At 36.0% G+C, this 25,274-nt stretch overlaps 1 long non-coding RNA gene across 13 annotated transcripts in view; it reads left to right on the top strand.

The window, feature by feature from the left end:
- The window catches only part of LOC105078446 (uncharacterized), a 618,316-nt gene that overhangs the window by 30,669 nt on the left and 562,373 nt on the right, over positions 1-25,274 (top strand). For all 13 annotated transcript variants that reach the window (XR_012507535.1, XR_012507538.1, XR_006718939.2 and 10 more), the window contains exon 2: positions 6,495-6,671. This is a non-coding gene — a long non-coding RNA (uncharacterized LOC105078446). The remainder of the gene's footprint in view (positions 1-6,494; positions 6,672-25,274) is intronic.

Below are 25,274 nucleotides of genomic sequence, written 5' to 3'. Positions count from 1 at the left end.
AAAGAAGGTACGAAAAGAAACTTTGGATCCAACCTAGAAGAAAATAAAGGGAAGTTCTAAAACCATGCATAAAGAGCAGTCCTTTGAAAGAAATAGCAGGATGAGAATTTTGAAAAACCCTCAACTAATGATGAGGACATCTGATAGATGGTGAAAATGGACATTCACTAGAACTTGATACTTTGTACATTGTCTGATGGGTAATATGAGAGTTCAGAATTAGGTTCACATTCAAATACAATATGATTATATTTTAACTTGGCACTGAATTAAAAAAATCTTATTCATGTGGTCAAAGTTATCTGAATAATATCATTAGTTTTAGGTTTCTAGAATCTCAGAAGACTATATTTACTAGAAGATATGAAAGTAAAGAATTTAGGAGATGGAAGGACGTGGGGAGAAGTGAAGGGAATGAGGACAATGCTCATGTTCTCATCTAACAACGTAGAGTCAAAAGACAGTGTCTGTGGTTTACAGAACACGAAATGTTTGAACTTATTTGGAGAGGCGGAGGTAATGCGAAGAGGGAATACAGATGCCAATACATGAAGGATGATAAAAACAGAGATACAGTTTAATTTAAGGAGCTGTGCTTTTGTCATAAACACATCTGCATCACAACTTACGTGTACAAAAAATATGTATCTTTACTTAATGAAACTATTCTATTTTTACTCCTAAGCCTCCCACCTAGTTTCTGATTACTGTTCTATCATTGGCAGGATTCTATGGCTGCTTAAAGGTAATATCTACCTTTTCTCTCTCAGCTTGTTCAGAGTCTGATACCCCTTCCTGACTGATACAGCTTCACTTGGGTCCCTCGGGCTGAAACTTGCGAGATGCAGCTGCATCGTGTATCTAACGACTAATCTAGCACCCCACGCCCAGGCTGTGAATGTGACTGTCTCATCTGGGAGTCCTCCTGGCAGATCCATTACTTACCTATTTAGCATCCATGCCACAAATAAAATGCAGGGACGTGGAAAGCCTAATTTCAGACTCCATTTGCCAGAACAAGATGGTGCAAAATTAAAGGGGCATGGTGGGAGGGCGGCCCTGCAATTGTTGCCAGATCTCTAAAGGGAACTGGACTGGTATTGGGATTGGTAAAGGGAACTATTGCTACTGTAACAAATTCCCACGCCCTTAGTGGTGTAAAACAACACAAGATTATTATCTTGCAATTCTAAAGGTCAAATGTCTGAAACAGGTTTCACTTTTACTAAAATCAAGCTGTCAGTTGGTTTGTTTGCATCTGTTTTGTTACCTTTTCTGCATGCTTGAGGCCACCTGCATTCTTTAACTCTGGGCTCCTTCTTTCATCTTCAAAACCAACAGAATAACATTTCCATATCTCTTGCGTTCTTCTTTTTGCCTCTTCTTGGATTCTTGTAATTACACTGGGTCCACAAAGGTAATCCAGGAAAATCTCCTCATGTCAAAATCTTTAATTTAGTTGGCAAAGCCCCTTTTGTCATGTAAGGTTAAGTATAAACAGGTTCCAGGGATAAGGACATGGACCTCTTTGGGAGGCCATTCTCCTTACTCCAGGAGCCAAGGATAAAAGTCCATTCTGCACTAATTGTCTCCACTACATTTCCAGGAAGACGATTGTATAGATCTCAAGAAGATAGTTTTTTTTGAATAATCCTATCTGGCAGATACGGAACTGATTATTACCTTATTCTTTCTCTTTGCTTTTTTTTTTTCCTGCAACAAACCCTCATATTCTCTAAGCCAGATAGTTGTCTCTCAACAGGGAGAACTCAGATACTCAAGAAGCAAACAAAGAACTGTACAAAAAGAAGTATCAAAATATTAATGTGTTAAAAAGCACATTCTCATCTATCATTTAGTGAGTAAAGAGAACTGTGAAAATATAAAGAAATATTATTGACATAAAGTTATTCATTAGAAGTGTCAAAAATAATGATTGAAAGATGGGTCTCTGGATTCAGAGGGATGGGGAAGAGACGGTATTATTTGATTCTTTAGCTATGAATATGATTTAGATACGAAGCAAAGTTTGAAAGAAATTTTAATAAAATACTGGGTAAATTTCTGCCTAAGAAATTGATCTGGAAAAAAATGGGGGTTAAAATAAACTCTTTGAGTTACAAATATTTCAATAGTCTGAAGGGATTGTTTGTACAAAGCACAAACGGATGGTGCACCCTCTGGGTAAATGCAGCCCCAGAGGGATGCACCTTAAGAAAATAGATGTCTTATGCTAATTAGTCAAATGTGCCACTTCCTCTGGGCAGATGCAGTTATACGCCTGAGCTCATAGCTTGGCAAGCAGAGCGTAGGCTGGATTTCATCCCCCATGGCCTATCAGCCGGAGACCCTCCTGAAGTCTGCAGCCAGAAAAACCAAATGAGGCACTCATGCATGGACAATTCAATTATCCAATATTCCCAGTTACGTTACTGCAAATTGGCTGAAAAATACAATACATGCAACTTCAGAATTCAAAGAACTGTTGGTGCTTATATGTGCTGTTGTTGAATTTTGATATAAAAGGACATAATTTCATTGGCGTTTCTGCCATTTTCAAAAGTTTCATTATTGGATAGCCAGTAACAACATTGTATTTTTTTCTCACTTTATAAAAGTCAGTTTTGTGCCAAGGACAAGGCGGTCAAATTAATATATCTTCATGCAGTTGAAAAGGCGGTTCCTTGCTTGTGAAGAATTTGAAAATAGATAACTATAAGCCACTCTGGCTTTTTATTATGACCATGTAATTGCTGCAATTAATGGCTTGTATATAATATCAAATCAGCCTTTGAAATTCTTAAAACTTAATTTTATTATCAATTTATTATTGCTTTATATTTAATTTTTTATACTTTTCACTTATTACACATTAAGAAACATTGTATCCAATGTAAAAGTCAATATGGAAAACTCATGAGTATATTCAAACCCTGGCATGTGCAGATTCAGCCACCTGTATTCATTTCCAGAGCACATCCATAATCATTTGGAATTATTTCAGCTTAATTCTGATCCAGTCATATCTCCAACTCCTGTAGTACTACAATTCACTGAATTTAATCAGTAGTTTTGGAATTAAAAAAAAAGTGATAGCATAGTGATTTTTGAAGACAAAGAAACCGAGCTTACTTCAGTTCTATCACTCAGTACAATCACTCAGAGATTTTACTTGTATTTAAAATTTAAAAGCACAAATTTAAAAGAGGACAAATTATAAGATGCAAGATTTTTGTTTGATATACGCAAATTTTGTTTGATATACACAAATATTGAAACTTTTACTGAATTAGAAGGTAATCTTCAAAAAATAAAATATCTTCTCTTTAAATTATTTTTTCTTGAAAGTGAAGAATGAATCAAGAGAAAAAGGGAAGTAATTTGGATACAGCAGTATTAATGTCTGTCATACAGACTCTTTGTTCATCTGCTTTAGCAAGAATCTCACAATTGTAATGTAGAGACAAACGAAGACACTTATGGAATGAACTGAAGTGCTTATCTAGCTCTGCACAGCCTGATTAGTATCCAGGATGCGTGTTTAGTGGTGTTGTCAGCCCTGCTGGTTACAGTGTCAGTGGGAAGCAGAGTAGCAGGCAGGGTGCTATTACCACTGCCCTTTCAAGACCTTGGTATTGAACACAGGTGCCCTTGATCTGTGTTTCTGACCCTTGGGATCTACATCCTCAGCCTATATGTCAACAGCGGCTGTCTCACATATACTATTGCTTTCATATGAACAGAAACCATAGATTTCAAGTCAATGAACCAGAGTAGGAAGGAAGAAAGAAATTGAAAGTCAGACACTATGGTGTGGGTTAGTTCCTTGAATGCAGGTAAGATTTCTTCCAAGTAACTATTTAGTAGAAGTTTGGAAGGGATGAGAGTATCCAGGTGAAGGCGAAGGGGAGGATGGAGAAGATCAAACATTTAAGTCCTTATTTTCTCTTTAGTGCATTTAAAGTGATAGGAAACACGTACTCAGAAACTTTTGCTTTTGGCTGTTTTAATCCTGGGGTAATTTCCTCTCCTACATAATAACTACTGTATTCTTTAAGGCAATTAAGAGAATTAATTAATACTTAGTACTGTCTACTTTGTGAGATTCATTATTACAAAGACTTTGATTTATTCATACCAGATTTTTCCTACGGATTAATGGTTAATTTTATAATTCACAAATCTGAAAGAGAATTTTAAGTGTAGTTTAAATGTTACAGAAATGTAATTGTCCTAAGCTACTTTTAGTGAAAATGAGCTCGTTAAGATTCTAGTATTCAACTCATTTTTTTTTTCTAAAATATAAATGAACAAGGTTAGTATCCTATGGTACTACAAGTTACACAAGCAAGTAAAAATAGTGCTAAAACCTTGGTTTTCTAGGACAGTTGGGGCTAGAAGCATTGCAGGTCTTTCTTCAAGAAGCACATAGTCATGAATTGTTCAGAAGGTTAACTAAGTTACAATAGAAGCAATATTTAATCTTTGTTTTCAAGAAGGGTATGCACATTGAAGTTTCAGCATAACAAACCAAGTTTATTATAAAATTCATCATAAAAATGGACTTCCTTATTTTTTAAACACACATTCTAAAAACATATACTGGTTATTAATATAAGATTATAGTTATTGTAGTACAGTGTTATTCTAGACTAGATTTTGCTGAGAACTCAATTTATATAATATTCCTGCCTTCATAGTTTGGGTCCCGCGAGCCTTAATTTAATATTTTGATTAAAATGATATTGAGTGTAGACAAGAAATATACACAAAACTGGCATCTAGAACTCTAGGATGCAATATTAAGTTTAATCCTGATCTTGTGTACAAGTTTTGTTAGCTTTATCCTTGCGTTTTTTCCAACGTGTACTTCTTGCTAGTGATCTGTTTTGAACCCTTTGTCTTTCTAGGTTTGGGGCTTGTATTCATCAGTATAGTCTTAATTTATGCTGTGGTAAGAAACAAATCCAAAATATCAGTGGCTGAACACTACAAAAATTTGCTCAACCACACACTATGAGTTCCACATGGTCAGATGGTGGTTAGATTCACAGAGCATTTAGATCCCGAAGGAATTAGCAGCACCACCATATTGTATATGGTCATTACGGGGTAAGTAGCTTCCTCCACTCTATAGGCACAGAAAGATAAACCTGGAGAATCACACACAAGTTTTTCAGTGCCTTGGCCAGGAAGTATCAAACCTCTTCTACTATGTGTCAATGGCCAGAACCAACCACATGACGTCCATCTAGTTTCCAGGGAGGCTAGGGAGGTAAGCGAGGAAATGGGAGGTTTGGTGAACACCACTGTCACAGTGCTTCCTTATTCTTGCCAGCAGCTACATTTTTATACCATGATATGAGTGCAGTGTCTTGGAAACTGCTCTCTCATCACCCTCCATCCATATTTGGATTTCCAAACATTGTCTGCATCTGTACTCTTTATCTCAAATTTTGGAGTGCTCTTTTGATAACCATGAATGGATGTGGGAATTCCTTATTGCCTGTTGTAAAAAAAAAAAAAAAAAAAAAAAAAATGGCTGTACTCATTGAGTGTCCCCAGGCTCTCTGATAGGAGAAAAAACATCTCAGAACAGGCATTAAAATTACTTTTGTAAATATGACTCTGACTAAAATTCAGTTAACTCTGGACTGCCTCTAGTCTCTCTGCTCCAGAGGCTCAGAAGATTTTGAAATGCCCTAGTAATAGAAACTGGAGAAGCCAAGGGATAGCAAAAGACTCAGTTAATTTCTCCTTCCTCTACTCTTCTCACCCAATTATCTGGTTCACAGATTTTCCTGCCCAGAGCATTTTTCTCTATTTATACAAATTTTTTAAGTGCATTAAGGAAAATAACAATGAAATAGGGCAATATATAGGTAGAGAATTTGGTTGCGTGGTTGGTTTTCCTTTAAAATTTGCTCCTGGGCTTTGCTTCATGTAGTGAAACTCGGGGAAAATATAAGAGCAGAAGAGACTATGCTTATAAAGCTTACATCATGGAGAATCCAAGAGTATGAATATGCTCCAAAGATAAGCTAATAGAAAAAGAATAGAGAAAAAGAAGTTTGAATTCTGGCACCTCAACTGATCAATCAAATACTGACCCCTTGTGTCTTGAAGAGGAGACAGAGCTAGGGAGAATGACAAGGAGTACTATCCTAGTGGAGAGCCCTCTGCATAAAAACATATGATGAAAGCAGAAATAAAATTTCCCAGTGTCTCCATTCTTAATCCTTTAGGGCTTAGCCATTAAGCTTATGATGAACTGGAAATATGGTTAATGCTTCATAAGAACTTCCCACCTTCAAGAGGCCAGTCTCCTGCAACAACCATAGCCTGTTATATATTTTATGCAAGAAAAAAAAGTGAAGAATAGCTTAGAATTTTACCTCAGGAGATGTTGAATGACCCAAATAGTAAAATTTTAATTAAATTCAAGAATACTATGCCAATGGCCAACCATGGTGTCCTTTTGTTTTCTATCTCAGAGCATGACCAGAAAATTCCTTTTTGGCCAAGATGGAGTAACAGGGGCAGGATTTATTCTGCCTGCAACAAAATCAAGAACAATAATACAGAACATAAATACAGAGAAAAATGAAACAGTCATTTCCAAAACACTGGACATCAAGCAATGAAGAGAAAGGAGACGAGACACAAATAAGGTAAGCCCTCCTCCCGCCCAACTTACTGCTTTGAAAGAGCTTCCAAGCCACAGTGCAAGGAGTGGACGCTGGAGTAGAGCCCACCACTTTCCCTAAGTTGACAAGACAGAGCTGAATTTCTGAAGAGACCAAGAAAAATGGTGTTCACAGAACAGAGTAATAGAGAGGAAAGGGCATCCTAGAGACAGAATCCAGGAGACTCACAGAGGGTCCACCTAAAGTATTCAGCAAATTACTGGTTAGTATATGCATGTGAAGAAAGTACCTGAGGTCAGGGAAATAACCATGTAATAATAATAAAAAAAAAATAGAAGAGAATAGTACCTGGTGTTCAAACAAGGCTGATAAACTGGAAAAATTGATTAATTCGTGGAACATCGGACAGAATATCCAGCAAAGTCTTGAGTCAGAAGTAGGAACAATAAACCCTAGAGTGGGCACTGCTCTGGACCCACCTAACACATCATTAAAAGAGGTCCAAAAGAACTAACCATTTCTAAGTAACTTCACCACACCTTAGAACAAAGTTCAAGAGAAATTTTAGGAGTTAAAAATTATCCAGCATGGAACAAAGCAAAATTCACAATGTCAGTAATCCACCAAAGATTATCAGGCAGGCGGAAAGGCAGGAAAAGAGGCTCAACAGGAGGAGAAAAGTCAATCAAGACACAGAACTGACACAGACGTCTGAATTATCAAAAAGTCATTGAAATAGTTATCAACATTATAGTAAAAAGTAGAGATGTAGAAGATATTTTTAAATGATCAAAACCAAACTTCTAAATGTGGAAACTATGTCTGAGATGAAAAAATTCTGGATAGGATAAATGCCATATCAGATATTACAGATAAAGATATCAGGGACTGTGAGGTATAACAGTAGAAACTATTCAAAATAAGATACCGAGAGAAAAAAATTAAACAAATGAAAAGAGCATCAGTAACTTGTAGGTCAGTTTCAAGCAAACTGCTATACATGCAACTGTAGACTTTCAGTGGGAAGGGGTTGGACAGACAAAAAACTGAAATAATGGTTGATACATTTCCAAACATAATGGAGGCTTTGTCTGACAAAACTATAGACTATGAGATGAGTTATAATCAAAATTATTTTTGAAGAGTCCTAGGAAGCACCTTGGAGACCAAAATGATACAGTAGTGACATGACCTGGTGAATGGTAGTTAAGATGGGGTACAGACAAGACCATTGGTGGTGAGTGAGGAGGTCCAGTAATTGAGACGTTGAGCTATTGAAGGATGGTTTTAATCACAGTACTATGACATAATTTATGATGACAAAAACAAGCCAATGTAAAAAAATGCTTAATTATTAATTGAATAACATCAATATATTTTATTAATCTTGAGATTTAGTTTCTGATGTTGTCTGTTGAGAAAGAGGGGTCAAAGTAAGTATGGTTAGAGTGAAAGTGAAAGGAGGGACCTGAGACTCATTCATGCCTAAGGAAAGAACAAAAAGAACAAGCAATTAGGAACTAGGGAAGACAGCTGAAGCTACCCATATTGTCTTCATTCGCATGGAAAAATGTTATAGAAACACATTTATTTATAGATAAATCAGAACATCACTTTGAACAGGTCTTCCTTATGTTGTCAGTATTAAATGATATTATAGAATATAATTCTTAGGAAGAATTTCTCAGCAGAGCCAAATCTTCAAATCTTGTTGATAAAATCCTTTCTGAAGCAGAAGTCATATTTATTTAAGAACATAAAATCTGGCTCTAAGGAGCACAGTTAACTCCCCTGGATGTGGGATTTACCTGAACAGATGCTCTGGTACTTTTATTTGAAGTAGCAAATGAGGCCACATGCATTTTCAGAATTAGCACTTACAACAGATGAAAATTGGACGTTGTACCCATTTTCACTGCTGTGGGGATTGTGCTATGAGACACCCCAGATGTTACTCTTTGGCAAACAGTTGTTATTTTTTGTTTGGAACTCAGAAGATTATCTTACGATTCTGGATGTGTCCCAATCTTACTCTCCAAGCGTCTAGCCTAATTTAGTCAAGCCGATAATGTAAATGGACTTCCTTACTAACAAGGTTATGTGCAAAATGACAGTTCACGTGGTTTGGGAATCCTTCATGAATAACACTGCCTTACCCATGTCGTGCGATGTACTTCATTGTTCAATGAATGATGGTGGTTTGTTGAACAGAAGGCTCCGTGTTCAACATGGAGACAAATTTCTTAATTTATACTGTGTGTTACAGCTTTCTCTGGGCTGTATGGGTTTTCATTATAGCATGAGATTTTAATAGATGCTGAAAGGCAGGCTGCTTCTTATTCAACAATGGTAGTTGGTTAGTTTTGTTTCTCTTTAAGTATTTATGATGTCATACTTTTCATAACTTTAATTTGTATTTTTGATTTTATTTTTTCATTTACATTCATTGAGAATTCAAACTATTTATTGAACCTCGGGAATGAAACAGACAGATGCTGTAAATATTTGTGTGTTCCAAAATTCTTCCTTCTTGGTGGGATGTCCAAAATTGGTTTCATGTAGCCAAAATACATCACATGTAGAAATTTTCCTTTTTGCTTCCACTAATGCTGTAAATAGATGAGGCCCCACTCTTCATTCAAGCTACTTAACAAGTTCTCTTGGCCATTAAATGGACGACTCTCATTGGGGTCAGGTTGGGGTAATTTCTCCAGTCAATAACCACATTAAAAGAGCCAGAAGTTGTGCTTATCTATTTCAGTGAAGAAACTACCACCAGTGCAATATCCACTCTTGGAGCTGCCATTTAATTCATATCATACTAGTCTCTTTCAGGCCATTAAGACCCATCTATTTTTGCAGAGGTCATGCAGGTAAAGTGAACAGAGATGTCCTGGAAACTGCCACTCTCTATCCAAGCTACTGAATGTAGCTCTAATCTTTGCAACACCACCCCCATGTAGTATAGCTTCTTTTGAAGGGGGAGAGACCAGTTTAAGCCATTTCCATTTGACTGTTCCTAATAGTTTTTCTATAGTTCAGGGAACCAAAATGAGGATTCTGTTACCTGCAAGATATGACTATGAGACACCCCACAGCCACCACAGAGCTTCTCAAATGTGCTGCCACGTTAATTAAGTCATTATTGATTTGATGAAGCGAATGTCCTCTGAGACCTTCTGATATATAGAGTAGGCAGTTAATTCTTTGGTCTCAAATTAAAAAAGCAACTTACTGTCTTCACCACCTTAAGGCTTTAGAGCCCTTTACTAACACACTAGGGATTATCAGCATCAACAAGGCAGTGCTTATTGTCACGTGACTGGTGATACATTTCTAGAACCTCATCATAGAATGTGCTTTCTAGAATAGTTTCTTGTACCGACTTTCTTACCTTGAGTTTTCCCCAAAAAAGAACCTGAGATAAGCATTTAAGTGCAGTTTTAATCATTTGGGAAGTGACTCCATAAAGTTGGAGGGAGGGAGTTGGGAGAATAATTAGGGAAGTAGTTAAAGCCTAAGAGTGCATAATTGAGGTACTTCCAAGAGCAGTGGGGACTGAATTCATCACACTTCCTGAGGGGTGTTTGGAATACCTCCCATTGGTATTCTGGGGAGAGTAGGCTGAAATATTTATCCATTGCTCCCTCTGGTTGAGCTTTAGCTGGAGGGGTATTACTTCTTTTGCCTTCTGATTGTACTTGTACACTGACTGCAACATCAAGGAAAGTCTGGGGAAGAAGATGAAAATATAGGCATGGTCTGCACTTTGGGACCAAATTCTCATGCAAGGTGAGAGTCTGAGTGTGTGTGCAACTGTCCATTGTACACGTGGCTAAAATAAAAAGTACATTGACGCATGTGAGGCTGGGCTTCCACCTCAGACCAAAGAGAAAGTGATGTGCAAGAGTTCAGAGAATGCTGTTTTCCTGAAGCCTTCCTGAAGAATGTCATTATGGGATGAGTTTCATTCAACCAAGACTAGGGAAACTTTATCAGAAGGATTGCCAGTGAGAATTAAATATATTCAGTTAGAGATCCAAGACTAACACTAGGATGGGAACAAGAGTGGATGAATACCATGTAAATGTTGTATATCCTGATTAGGTAATAGGTGGGAACCTTTTCTCCACATCCTCTTATTTTCTATACTTTTTATCACTTCAGCAATTTATCCTGGCTAATTGATTTATTCCTCCTACTCAGCTTGGAGTTTTCTTGTCCTCCAAACAATGAAACCTCGACTTTGCCTGGACTAAACTAGAATTCATATATTCATGTATACACTTGTTATGTTGTGTGTGTGTGTGGGTGTGTGTGTGTATGTTAGAATAAGCTTCAGAATACTTAAGAAGCTTGCCTAAGTATGTAGAATCTTAGTGGAGGAAAAACTAAGGATCTAAAGGTAGGATTGAAGTCTACTTCTTTGTGGTCTAACACTGCATTTCTCTGTACAATAGGATGTATCCATTTCCCACATAACTTTTAGCCCTGTGGGATCATAATAATAGGTTTTGAATTATGGTAACTTAATCTGAATAGAAATTATAATCACAGAATTTGATGCAGATGTTGGGTTTAAAGGTTATTTGGTCCGTCTTTTCTGTCAAGGCAGGGACTCCATCTGACAGGAGACAATTCAAACTATTGTTTATAGTCTCCAAAAAAGAGGCCCCTCAAACCTCACAAATCAGACATACACTGAGGGCAATTTCTATTCTTAGAGGGAAGTACTTACTTTAAATTGCTCTTGTTTTTCTTAATGCATCTGTTATGGGCTGACCTTTTATTTATATGTGGCTAATTTGCTAATACGTATGAGAGTGAAAGAATCCCAAGTTGTCTGTCTCTTTCTCTGTCTGTCATCTATATATTCAAATTAGGTTAGAGACACAAGAAAGACTCCAAACCTATATATCTATACACCTATATCTATATCTACACATATTTATACACACACACATATATATATACACAGACACATATATTTTAAATGTACACTATAAGCAGACAAGACTCCAAAACACTAGAAGGAAATGAAGGAATTCAAGATTTAATCACATTTCATTAAAAAAAACACCTCATAATTTATTTTTCTCACAGCCCAAGTTTGACTTACCTAAACAGCTATTTCCCACCTGAAAAGTATGACTACCAACTCGAGAAATCCTGAGCTGGAACAGATGACCTTTTGGTTTCTGCCTTGAAATACCTGGAGAAGTATTTAGAAGTTTTACTAATACAAGTTTTCTATCATGAAATAGAAAGTTTTCTATAGAAAATAGAAGTTTTCTATTATGATTGTGCGATTTCCCTTATTTGCTGGAAAATAATAAGCTATAGCGTGTATATGTATTTCCCCACAATTTGTAAGACATGCGCCTGTCTTTATTATTTCTGAACACAATCCGTTACAGTGCTTCTGTTTATCATTATGACAGCTGCCAGTTTTTTTGGTTAGTATGTATTTACCTCAAAAATTCTGAGATATCACAGACATAACATTCCTAATAGGGCAGCGTCAAATTAAAATTATGCAAAAAGAATAATGAAATGAAACAAAGGATGTGTGTTTTGTTAATGATTTTGAAATCAAGCCAGAGAATGCCATATGGCCTGCTATTCTGAAAGCAAAAGAACCCCAAAGATATCTTATAAAATGGGCTTACCTTTTACCTCCTGAGTCTGGTATTATAGAAATCCTTAAGCGAATGCCACAGAAGTGAGGGCAGCTCCCATATCCAAAGAACACACTAGTTTTCCTGCTGAGATGGCTTATTCAGTATAGTATGCTCTAGATTCCTCAGCGTAGCTAAGGCTTTAAACTTCAAACAGCTCCCTAAAGAGGTGAGAAGAAGGAGACGTGTGAAGTTGACATCTTGTCCAGACTATGCCAGGAAAGGCAGATAAGAATACAATGGACTTCCCTGTTACAATTGTATTTTTCTAAATAATGGTAAAGAGGATCTGATATATTTTAGTGGCAATCATTTCACTTATTCCTTTATTCAAAAATCTCAAACTAGTCCAGAGTAAAACATTCCCATCACTAAACATGACGTTGAATAGAGTGAAGATGCAGTGTAATACAATAAACTGTGAGTTAAAGATTGCCCATATCACTGTTCCTTCCTGCAAAACGATTTTGGTTCTTTTCTAGTTGTGTCATTTGCTGGACGTATTTCATGTGCATAAATAGAAGGTGTTGACCTCGCTTTCCCTGAGAATGTACATTCACTACCTAATCAAAGATCTCCCGATGTGATTTATTCTATTTGCTCCTTATTATTTACAATTTGTTCTTATTATCTGGTGGCTCAAATAAGATTCATTCTTGGAAAACTGTATATACTATTGAAACTTTACTTGCAAAATACTCAAGCAATATTAATTTTCACTTCGTTTCATTTATGTGGCTCAATCAATCATGGAGACTGAATCCCAGAAGAGACTTTTGGATTTCAAATTATCTATATTTAAATTTTTTTAACTATAAAATTAATACATTATTGTAGTAAAAAATAGAACACACAATTCAGCTAACAATAAGGGCTTAGGTTATATCCTTCAAGGTCTTTCCTTTTGCTCATACAAACATACTCAAGCCATAAATACTTATATGGGAGGTTTGTTTGTGGATTTTTTTCCAAAATTGAATTATACTACAAATCTTACTGAATACTACTTTTTAATCTTAGCATGTTTTTCATGGATATACTTACAAGTTAGTAGATAGGATGTAACTCAATATTTTCTACTTCCTTTTGCACATAAACATGTGTATATATAGTAGTGCATATATTGATTAATTTCATTTTTTTTTAATTTTAAAAAATGACTTCCCTGCTTCTTCCTTCTTGATTCCCCTTCAAGCCAAATAACCTGAGTCAACAACTCAGAGTATATTCTTTAATGCTTTTTAACACAATCATATACCCATGCACATACATACAAATATGTATTTCTTTTCTTCACTGTACAATACCTATGTAAAACAGTCTAAGCCTCTGTTAATGGATGCGATCTATAATTTATATTGGTTAGCTCCACAGTAATTCTAACTCAGTTCAAGCGTAATTTATTATAATGAACTGGTTAAAGAGCGAGCACTACATTTTCCTGACTCATTCATAGCTAGAGCTCTGATTTGGGAGATAAACTGTGAGCAAGACATTCATTTTGCTGGCATGTTTCATGGCAGGCACAGTAAGTTTGTGGAGTTTGCAGCTTTGGCAGCATCTTGCTGATTCTCAAGTTCCTGATCATGACTCTCCTGTATTGCCAGTCGAACGGCATGGTTTTGGGAATCCTTTAGTGGTGTGGTGAAGCCATCTCACATCAGCTAATCAAGGCTATTGTACATATTTCTTCTCTACTTTGTCATGTCGGTGGATTGAAACTGCCCATGGTGGGAGTATTTGTACTATTACCTGCACTGGACAAGTTATATGAGGAAATGACTAGGTTCAGGGTTCCTTAGCTTACTGGGATCACAGAATGATGGAGCATCTTTTATTATCCTGAATGAAAGTCATCACTTGTTCCAGAGGCACTGGAACAAAAATTAGAATAGTGCATGAGTGAAGTTTAATTTTCATCTTCTGTTTCCTTATGCAAAAAAAGGGGGGGAAAGGGAAATGAATAAAAAACATTGGAACCCACTTCGAAGAACTGAGACAACTACAGTTTCCCCATATTCCCAGATGTCCCTGAGACCCCACTGGTAACAGAATTGGCCCTTCCTCACCTGTCTGAAGATGCTAGTCTTGTCTTGGTAAAAGACCATGTAACATGAGTAATCTTGCAAGAAGATATCAACTTCTTTTATGCTCTACCACTACCACCCACCATTACCTCTACATCCATAACTTGAGTCAGATACTTGCATGCCCAAGGGACAAACTACAAGGAATACTCACTCCAGAGGAGGAAATTTGAGATTTTGATAGTAACTAAATCACTCAACACAAATAATTTGTACAAAAAATGGATTTTGAATTTACTAGGCAAAAGAAGATTGAACAAGTCCTAGGTGAGACTGAATTTGTTAATATGGGTGCACTTACCCAAGACTATAGGTTAACCTAGGTGGTAAGAATGGGTCTCATTATTTTATTGTGTTGATTGGGCAAATCTAGACTTACAGTGGTCAGTGATGAATGGATTTGAGATTATAAAATTATTTGTTTTTATTTTAGTGTAAAACACAAATCTGCTCCTATTAGATTCCAGATATAGAAAGATATCGGTGCTCTCAAATCATAGGATGGGAGTGAAAGTGGACCTTGAGGTGGCCAGAGGCCAGGTTAACAAACAATATTGTCATTTTCTATTTGTGCTACCATGATGTGAGAGTTTATAAAGTGACAGTTGAAGAATGGATTTGCTAAAGTATGTTCATGGGAATGTTACACTGGATTTATCAGGAGTACCCTCTTACCCGCCACTTGCCTATGTTCTCTGGAAAACTCAGAGAAAATTTTCTTTACCAGACCCTTGAGAAATACACTGGAGAAGGGAGTACAAGCATCCTCAAAAGGATCTTCAATGACAAGGGAAAGGGTTCTCATCCTCTATAGGCTGAGAATGAAAATGGAAGATGCTGTCACTGCATTTGATTTATGGATCTAAATTTGGACAAAGGATGCAGTTTAGGAAACAATCAGCTCTTAAGACAGCAAGATCCCTTTGAGTGAAGGGGAGGCCCGTTACACTTGAGATGTGGCCTTAGTAACGTCATACCTGCATTCTGTAAATGTTCCTTTTACTCAGCTTCAGAGGGAGTGGTGGTCTTTATCAGGGTAATTGTGCACTGATGTAATAGAAATAAGAGAAACCCAAGGGGTGATTAGAGAGATTCTGAATGTCACAGTGATATACTCATCAGAGAGGAGGCTTATGGAAATAAGTAATGTATAGTTTTGGTTCCAAGCCTGTCTCACATTGGTTCCAGTTGCATGGATGAGACTATGCACTGATGCTGTTGATCCTGTTACAAAGTTATTATCTCAGTAATAGGCGTAGTACATATAGATTTATAATAAACAGCAGAGTTCTTACCCTGCCCCTCTGAACTGTGCAGTGAGGGCCATCAGGATAGGAAAACTCAAGTGGAAATCCCTGGATCATTCCCTTTCTTATCATGATGATCTTTCAGAAGATATGTCATGTTCTGTTAGAGAATTGGAGCAAGTGGGATCACCACTTCAGCCCTGGAACATGCAGGTGTACTGATTCTTATCATATCTATATTTAAGTACTATATTTATGCTTAAAGGAGACAGATGTTTCCTGGAGAATATTGAAAACATAGTAATGTGATGATTCCAGTTTCAGCTGTGTCCCAGATGTGTTATCCTATTGGAGGAAACCAATAAAATCAGGTTGTCAGGTTCCTACCAAGGCACCAGAAGGAAACCTTTCTGCTTCCATAGTCTCCTCTGGGCTGAAGTAGACTGAACCAACTTACTTAGCTTGGGGAATTTTGCAGGGCTGAATTGTTCTTGGAATCCATCATATTCTGCTCCTAATCATCAGCCTCCTGACACACATCCCCCAGCCCCTTTATGGCACCCCCTGTGCTCTTGTCTGGCCCACAGGAGGAAGCATAGTAATTCTCTATCTGTACCAAGTGGTACATGCTACTCTGCAGGCCCAAAAACTCTTTTACACAGGATGGATGAATATGTTGGTATTGGAGTTGTGATTGGAAGGAAGTGGTTTTGTTCTGATTCCATACACCTGAAGTTCACATAACATAATAAAGAATTTGTCTGATCTTTGTCCTGGGTACCTGGGAGAGAAACTCAAACCCTTGGATTTTCCTGAGTGATAGGATACCTTTGTTATTCATGGTGGGCCCTGATGGTTTACTTGGAGGTGACTCTTAGTGCCTTTTGATATTTATGCCAGAGATGACTCAGAATTGGGGATGGTCATGCCACGAAGACCAACCATGTGATTAGAAGGTTTGGGCTTTGAGTTGTATGATACCAGGGTAACCTCCCAAGCTCTGGGGAGGGAGACTATAGGCTCCAGGTAGTTCCAACAGGTAGTCAATGATCCAATCAATAATATCTGGGATAAGAGACCTCAGTTAAATCTCTAGACACTGAAGCTTGGTGGGGCTTCCTGAGGGTGAAGACAACAGTGTGTCCAGAGGGTAATATGCCCTGATTGCACAGGGAAGAAGCACAGAAGCTATGTGCTCAGGACCCTTCAAAACCTGCTCTTTTGTGTCTCTTCATTTTGGCTGGTCCTGATTTATATTTTTTAAAATAAAACTGTAATAATACCTAAAGCATTTTCCTAGGTATATATATTATATATGTATATAAAATATATTTATATTTAATATATATCTATAAAATATATATTATATATTATATATATTCTTTTTAAGATTATTTTCCATTATACTTTATTACAAGATATTGAATATAGTTCCCTGTACTGTACAGTAGGACCTTGTTGTTTATCTATTTTATGCATAGTAGTATGTATCTGCTAATCCTAAACTCCTTATTTATCCCTCCCCTCCTTTCCCCTTTGGTAGTCATAGGTTTCTTTTCTGTCTGTGAGTCTGTTTTTGTTTTGTAAATAAGTGCATTTATATTATTTTTTTAGATTCTACATATAAATAATATTGTATGGTATTTATCTTTCTCTGCCTGACTTACTTACCTTAGTATAATCACCTCTAGGTACACCCATGTTGCTGAAAATGGCATTATTTCACTCTTTTTTATGGCTGAATAATAGGTTTAGGTTGTTTCCATGTCTTAACTATTGTAAACAGTGCTGCTATGAACATTGGGGTGCATGTACCTTTTCAAATTAGAGTTTTCTCTGGATATATGCCCCGGAGTAGGGATCATATGGTAACTCTATTTTTAGTTGTTTGAAGGACACTCCATACTGTTCTCTATAGTGGCTGCACCAGTTTACATTCACACCAACATTGTTGGAAGGCTCCTTTTTTTCCGTATCTTCTCCAGCATTTATTTGTAGACTTTTCGATGATGGCCATCCTGACTGGTTGACGTGATCCCCTGTGGAGTCTGATATTAATCCTGGGTGATTGCCTTGCAGTATTTTATCCCCTCATACAAAATTTTAACCAAATAAAATAAATAGTGTTTGTGCTTGATACAGAAAATATTTGTGCTGTGATGAATGTAATGTCAAATATTAGCTTGTCCAATTGTCTCTGGGCTATTTAATTTAGTTGGTTCTACTGCCATCCAATGAGAGTAAGTTTATTTTTTATGCAACTGTTAGTTTTATGATATTCTAGTGGTCTCATACGATAAATCAGTTAGAAAACACTTTGTAAATGCATCGCTATCATGATTCTTTCTGTTACCCGTTTTAACTTCAGTGACTAGCAAAGGGCCTAGCATGCATTATATAAGGACTCAAATACCTGGTGAATGTTGAAGATTGGTAGAAAGTTTTCTCCTCTAAGAATATTCTATTCTAATTGACAAAAACAAAACAAAAAAACAGTTTGGAAAGCATATGTTCTACTGATAAAGTGTAACTAAAATCATCATTTATTTCATAGAAGTTTTATTCTTTTCTGTGATTGACTTATGGGTGTGAGTTAGATAAGTATCTATACAGTGAATTAGAGCTTTCCCACTAAGAAGCCATAAATATGTTACCGGGTTACCTCTCTTCAGGGATCACCACAGACCTCAGCCAATTTCTTCTAGCTTCATCGGGAGCTTCACATAAGGAAGCTCAAACAGAACTTGCCACATACATTACCTGTAGACAGCAAATACAAAAAGCCAAAAGCCAGTACCAACAGCTTTGAGGCATGGCCAAGGAAATTCCATGCACTGGACACCTACCTCATTAAGCAGCTGCAGATGCTCCCTGGTTCCTAGTAGCAAGGAGTCTATGCTGCTGCAAGAAAGGGTATTCCAGGTCCTAAAATATGAAAAGCATGGTGAACTGTACAGCTGATTGCCAGTGGGATTGTGGGCAGATCAGAGAGAAAGGGAGCAGGCAGGTACTTAGGATTTTTACTCTGCAAATACATGTCAATTCCTTAAATTCGGGCACCATTATTATTTTAAAATATTTGATATGAAATGCTTCAATTGCATTCAAAATCAAATCATGCCATCAATATTTAGCATTTCTTTTCTAACTGAAGAGCAAGAAGAAATATGGATTTTTAAAATACAACTCTTCCTCACATAGTTTTGGATGGTGATAAAAATTGGCTTATAATTTATCATCTACATATGCAGAGTTTCTTGCAGATGGTTACCAATAAGAATCCGAATATATAATCACTTAAAGATTTGGGTAAGCATTCAATATAGCCATTTTAAACATAAAGCCATATTTATGTTTATGCTTATGGCACAAACTTATTTTTTCCAATAATAATCTTTATATTTCATTTCCTTAAAATTATATAATATACTCAAAATGAAATAAATTTTAACATCCAATCACATTTAGACAACTCTTGCAGTTCAATCCAGGGTTAAAAATCTTAGTATTTTTTTTCTGAGTGCCATAAGGTATAAAAGTTTGGGAAGCTCTGCTCTAGGGGAACTGAAAAACTGGTTTACCATATAAAAGATAGACTAAATTTACATATAATTAATTCATTTCATTGTGTTATACAGTGGTAATTTATTCTTAAAAATATATCTATGAAAGTCCCTTATAAAAGTTTATTAGATAATTTTAAGCTGCAATGTGCTTTTAAAATTATATATGTATGTGTGAATATATACATATATATTTTTTCCTCATTGATTTTTAATAAAGCAATACCTAAGATACTTCCCAGGGAAGTAAAAATATTTTCAAAATTGTTTTCTAAAAAACATTGAAAGATTGAGCCAGAGGCATAGCTTAAGGGCAATAACACTCATCTCACAGATGAATTGGAAATGAATGCTTAAATATTGTACATAAAAAGGGAATGAAATTTATTAAGGTTGCTAGTACATAGCTTGGAGAGAAGGAATTCAGAATAATACTGGGAAACTATTAACCTACTTCACCTCAATTGATGATGAAAGATTTGGGCCAATGTAAAACATGCCTCAGGACTTGCTTCACATGCAAGTTATAAAAGCCAGGTGTTCTTATGTCTGATAAATGCATTAATAAACTCTGTATTTTCTCCTAAGTTTTACAACTTAATATAATACTATGACATTTATTATTCCTATTAAAAAAATAAAAGTGATCATTGAAGTGGTTATTCACATGATTCTGAAAAAGACGTATGTGTCTGTAAGTATTTTGCTTATTTGCTCTAGTTTTTTTGAATCAGCATATTCAAGTATTGAATAATAAACCAATAATTTGCCTAATATCACATCTTTATTTTGACTGTAGATAAATGCTTAGTGATAGAATAATAGAATCTTAGAGCTGAAAGAAGTCATCTACGTCGGCTCCTTACGTAGCTGAAGAAATCCAGCTGAAAATAGGCTACACAACTTTCTAGACTCTGTAGCCTCTATAGTTTGTATACAGACACCCTCCATGTCACTGAAAAATGCCAGCGAGAGAAGATCTTGATTTTTTCCGGTACACAAGTACAACAAAGACAAGAGCTGATATTTATAGAACGTCAACGTATGCAAGACACTGCCTGGGATGCTCTGTACGTTTCACCTCATTGAGGCTCAGCAACAATATGAACATGTTAGAATTGCCATCACTCTTTTACAAAAGGGGAAATTCAGTCAGTCATTCAAAGGTTGTAAATGGTTACCAGTTTATGTAGCTATTAAGTAGCAGAAACAGGATTTGAACCCAGGCAATCTGGTTTTCTAGATCCAAAGAGCTTTCTCACAACAGTTAAACCCCTTTCCATGAGCACAACAAGGTATTCGTGACACATGGTAATTAAATGAAATCTGTTTGTTACCAGGCAGGTATTTCTAACCACACAATATTGGTTTAACTGTAGAATGTAACTCATACTTTCTCATACTGATGTCTTTATATACAAAGTGTCCTTCCAATTTCCTCTTCTGATGTGCTGACAGCTCACATTACAACACAACAGGATCAATACCATGACAATTAGGAAAAAGAGAACACTATCAACACAAAGGAACCAACTTTCTGTCTCGGTGAGTTCTAGAAAAATATGTCATTGTAGAGGGAGAGTGTTGGAACATTAAGGTAGGCGTCTCAGCTGCAAATTCCTATAACCCCCAAAAGATATTTTCCTTGTTTTATAACAGTAAAAGAGAAGTTTCTAGAGAGATTTTCTTTCTACATACAATGAAACCTTTAGTAATTATAGAAGAAAATACTGTCCTAACTATAAATTTCCAATACCCCTGAATAGTCAAACTGGTCAATTTCCAGTATTATCTTAAAAATAGGCATTTTTTTCCATGTTCTAAGTCCTTCTCTGTCTGTCTCTCTCTCTCTCACACACACACAGACACACACACAAACACACACTCTTTCAATTATATATATTCAATATGTATTTATATATTATGTTTAATATAATTTTATTGACATTATAAATAAATTTTGTATTTTAACCACTTGGCCAATTAACTCCACTCCTCTCTAGCCTACACATCTATGGTAGAATAATAGATCCTATCATTGTCCAGAATTTTTCCATCCCTAAAATCCATTTCTAAAACTATTCTCTCTGGCCACTTCATTATGTCTGTCAGTCTCACCCTCATTCCAGTTATATATGTACACTGTCCTCTACACTCTACTAATAAATTGTTTTTATTCTCTGACTTCCATCAAGCCAAAGGCTGTTTCACCAATAATCTATTCTCCTTAACTCTCTGGTCTTCCACTATTTCACCAAAGAAAACTTTTCCCTGATTGAGTCAAGTTTCATCATTTCTACTTTTGAATGCTAAATGCAGCTGGAGAAAATTACACAGTATTTTTACTTGGTGTTATAAAAAATATGATTTCTAACCCCAAAGGGAGACTAATAAAGAAGAGATATAAAAACAAATAATCTTGCCTATTGCCCATTCATTTGTGTGTGAAATAGGAGCCAAATTATCTTTTGCAAAAATGGAAAGTGTGTGTGGTAAGCATAAAATGTGTATGGCAGAAATATAAATTATCTTTTTATTATTATAGAAAATATAAATTAACTATTTTACCTCTATTTTCAACATACATGTGTGTTTGTATGTGTCTCTGTGTTTTACTATGTGTCATATACTTCTATTTTCTGAAAACACAGAAGAACAAAATAGATGACATTTGCCCTCAAGAAGCTTAGAATTTATGGGGAGAGCTAGACATTTTTAAGGATAGGAATTATACAGATAATTATTCACTTAGACTTGTGATGTGTCTCAAAGGGAAGGCTGGGTGTATTGTGAGAGCCTGAAAGATACTTGACCTATGATGGAGTAATTTCCTAAAAACTGACATGAAAAAGTTGCCAGTTAAAAAAAAAAATAGCATGGGGCAAGAGAAAAGAATATTTCAGCAATAAAATCTAGCATATTAGAAGGCAATGAAATAGAAAGAATTTTGTCTGCTAATAAGAAAACAAACAAAACAGGCTTGTGAGTCTGGTAAGCAAGAGAAAGATTGTTTCATGATGAGACTAGGGTGTTTGCTAGGGAGCATGTTTTGAAGATCTCTTTAGACCTTTAAAGAATTTGGAAGTTGTGATGAGAAGACACTTAAGGCAAGTGAGTTATATGGAAATGTTTGCATACTTAATCCAGTTGTTCCATGTACAATTATTGGTATGGAGAAGACAACATTACATAGGTCAAAACTTATTAGTAACTTATTGAAATACTCTAAAAAAATGATCTGAATTCCTTATAGAGACTGTGGGTGAAGAGGCTCTTTTTCCTCCTTTTGTGTCAGGATGCAATGCCTGAAACAACTGCCACCATCTTGGAACGAGCCTGAGGGTGAAGGTGCACCAAGGATGGTGGCCTCAAGGGATGGAAGACACTGAGTCTTTGATAGCTTTACTGAATCCTTGAATCTATTATCCTGAGGATAAACTAGGATTCCCAGCTGTGAGAACTGAGGCCCTAAGAAAAAGACCTGAAAGCTATAGAAGAATAATTTCTCAGAGAACTGGATTTCTTTAGGACTTAAGATTCTTTCTTGAGTGAGAAAAAGGCCTTGCCCAGTTTTAGCAATGCCTTAAAAGTCTGAATAACAAGAAACCATTTTTAGAGAATGGGATATTTTAATTCGTGATTTTGTGGGTGACAAGTTTTGAATATTGGTAGAGGCCAAGCTGTAAGAAAGGTTAACTTCATTGGTGATAAAAATGGTCAAGGAGATGAGAGCTTTGAATTGGATAGATTGTCAGTGAGAAACTGGAACATATCTAGGATTATGGCAGAAAAATTGTGGTGGGGAGGAAGAGACTATGAGTGTGGAATGGAAGTCTTTATATAATGAGGTAAAGTGACAGGGAACTAAGTAAATGACAGAAGTAAGGGGGAGAATGTAATTGTATAACCACACGTCTCAATGGAGCAGGGAGAGGGACATCAGTATAACTGGAATGACATTAGACTCACGATCTTGTTGTATTACGAGATTTGAAAGAATGCACGGCCTACACTTCAGGAAGCACAAAGTAAGTGGTGTTACTGAAAGCTCATTCTCATTTTTGAGGCTCACGGATGGAAATGAAATCCAGAGGGAAAGACAAAAGGGGAATTTAAAAATTTTTTGCAGCAGAAATTCAGAAAGACACAAGGAAAGATTTAGCCAGGATGGGGAAAATGCAGAAGTTGGATACAAAGTGAGAAAAACCAAACCAGTCTAAAGATACAGTAGACTAGAATATAAATAGCAGGAGAGAGTGTTACCACATTAGTCATAGACTCATGATAGATGCATTAGAGTCCTGGTGGATTTCTTCTTAATGACGTCTTGGAGGGTTTGTGTTTATGATAAATTGTCTGCATTCTGAGAAGGAAGTCCTGCTGTTTGTTAAGGAGCGAGGTATTATTTTCTTCTGCAGGAGCTGGCATCTGCAAGGGTACAGTCAGTATGAGTGACTGAGAAATAAGTGTTTTATTTGATTACTGGAGGAAAGAAAATGTCTCCAGGAATATTAGCCTTAGATGTAAAAATAAATTCAAATGAGATTCTTGTCAGTACATTACTGTTAAAAGTCTGTGTATTAAATAGTATCAATATGATAAGCAAGTCATTCTGTTTCAGCATAGAATCCTGTCTTAGTGTTTGTTTATCCAAGGATTCAGGCTAACAAAGGCACTGATTTCCAACAAGACTAAACAAAAAAGCACTGTTGATTCTAAAAATAATACCATGGCCAACATCATGCCAATAAATTTTAAAATTTAACTAAAATTGATAAATTCATTGAAAAAAGTCTTTTATCTTTTATATAAATAGAATCTATGCTTAAAAACTTTGCCATAAACTTAGCTCCACATCCTCACATTTTCACTGCTGGATCCCCAAAATGTAAAGAAAATATAACATCAATGTCAAACAAATCTTTCCAGAAAGAGAAAAAAAATCCTAATGATTGATTTTATGTGGTTTGAATAAACTTGATACAAAAATCTATATGCCAGTCTCCCTGATAAATCTCTATTTTACTGAAGTATATTTGCTGAACAATAATATATGTTACAGGCATACAATATAGTGATTCATAATTTTAAGGGTTATATTCCATTTATAGTTATTATAAAATATTGGCTATATTTCCCACGTTGTATAGTATATCCTTGTAGCTTCTTTTATACCTAAGTTTTTATCTCTTACTCCCTTCCACTAGCTCGCCACCCCCTGCTTCCCTCACCCCACTGGTAACCACTAGTTTGTTCTCTATATCTGTGCATCTCGTTTTTTTTATTATATCCACTAACTTGTTGTATTTTTTAGATTCCACATATAAGGGATATCATATAATATTTTTCTTTGTTTGACTTATTTCACTTAGCATAATGCCTTCCAAGTCTACCCATGTTGCTACAAATGGCATTATTTTATTATTTTTTATGGGTGAGTAGTATTCCTGTGTGTGTGTGTGTGTGTGTGTGTGTGTGTGTGTGTGTGTACCACATCTTCTTTATCCATTCATCTATTGATGCACACTTACGTTGCTTCTATATCTTGGCAATTGTAAATAATGCTGCTATGAACATTGGGGTGTATGTATCTTTTTGAATTAGTGTTTTTGGGGTTTTTTTTTTCGTATATATATCCAGAAGTGAAATTGCTGGGTTATATATTAGTTCTATTTTTAGTTTTGTGAGAAACCTCCATACTGTTTTCCACAGTGACTGTACCAATTTAGATTCCTACCAACAACGTGAGGGTTCCCTTTTCTCAACATCCTCGTCAACATTTGTTGCTTGTGTCCTTTTTGGTGACAGCCATTTCGACAGGTGTGAGGTGATATCTTATTGTGATTTTGATTTGTATTTCCTGATAATTAGGGATGTTGAACGTCTTTTTATGTGACTGTTAGCATCTGCAGGTCCTCTTTGGAAAAATGTCTATTTAGCTCTTTGCCCGTTTTTTAAATCAAATTATTTAGTTTTTTGATGTTGAGTTGTATGAGCTGTTTATATATGTTGGATATTAATACCTTATTGGTGATATCAATTGCAAATATTT

This window comes from Camelus bactrianus, chromosome 6 (genome assembly GCF_048773025.1).
Source record: "Camelus bactrianus isolate YW-2024 breed Bactrian camel chromosome 6, ASM4877302v1, whole genome shotgun sequence".
Classification (NCBI taxonomy): Eukaryota; Metazoa; Chordata; class Mammalia; order Artiodactyla; family Camelidae; genus Camelus; species Camelus bactrianus.
Note: the sequence above shows the minus strand (reverse complement) of the source record. Positions and strands in the feature narration are given on the sequence as shown.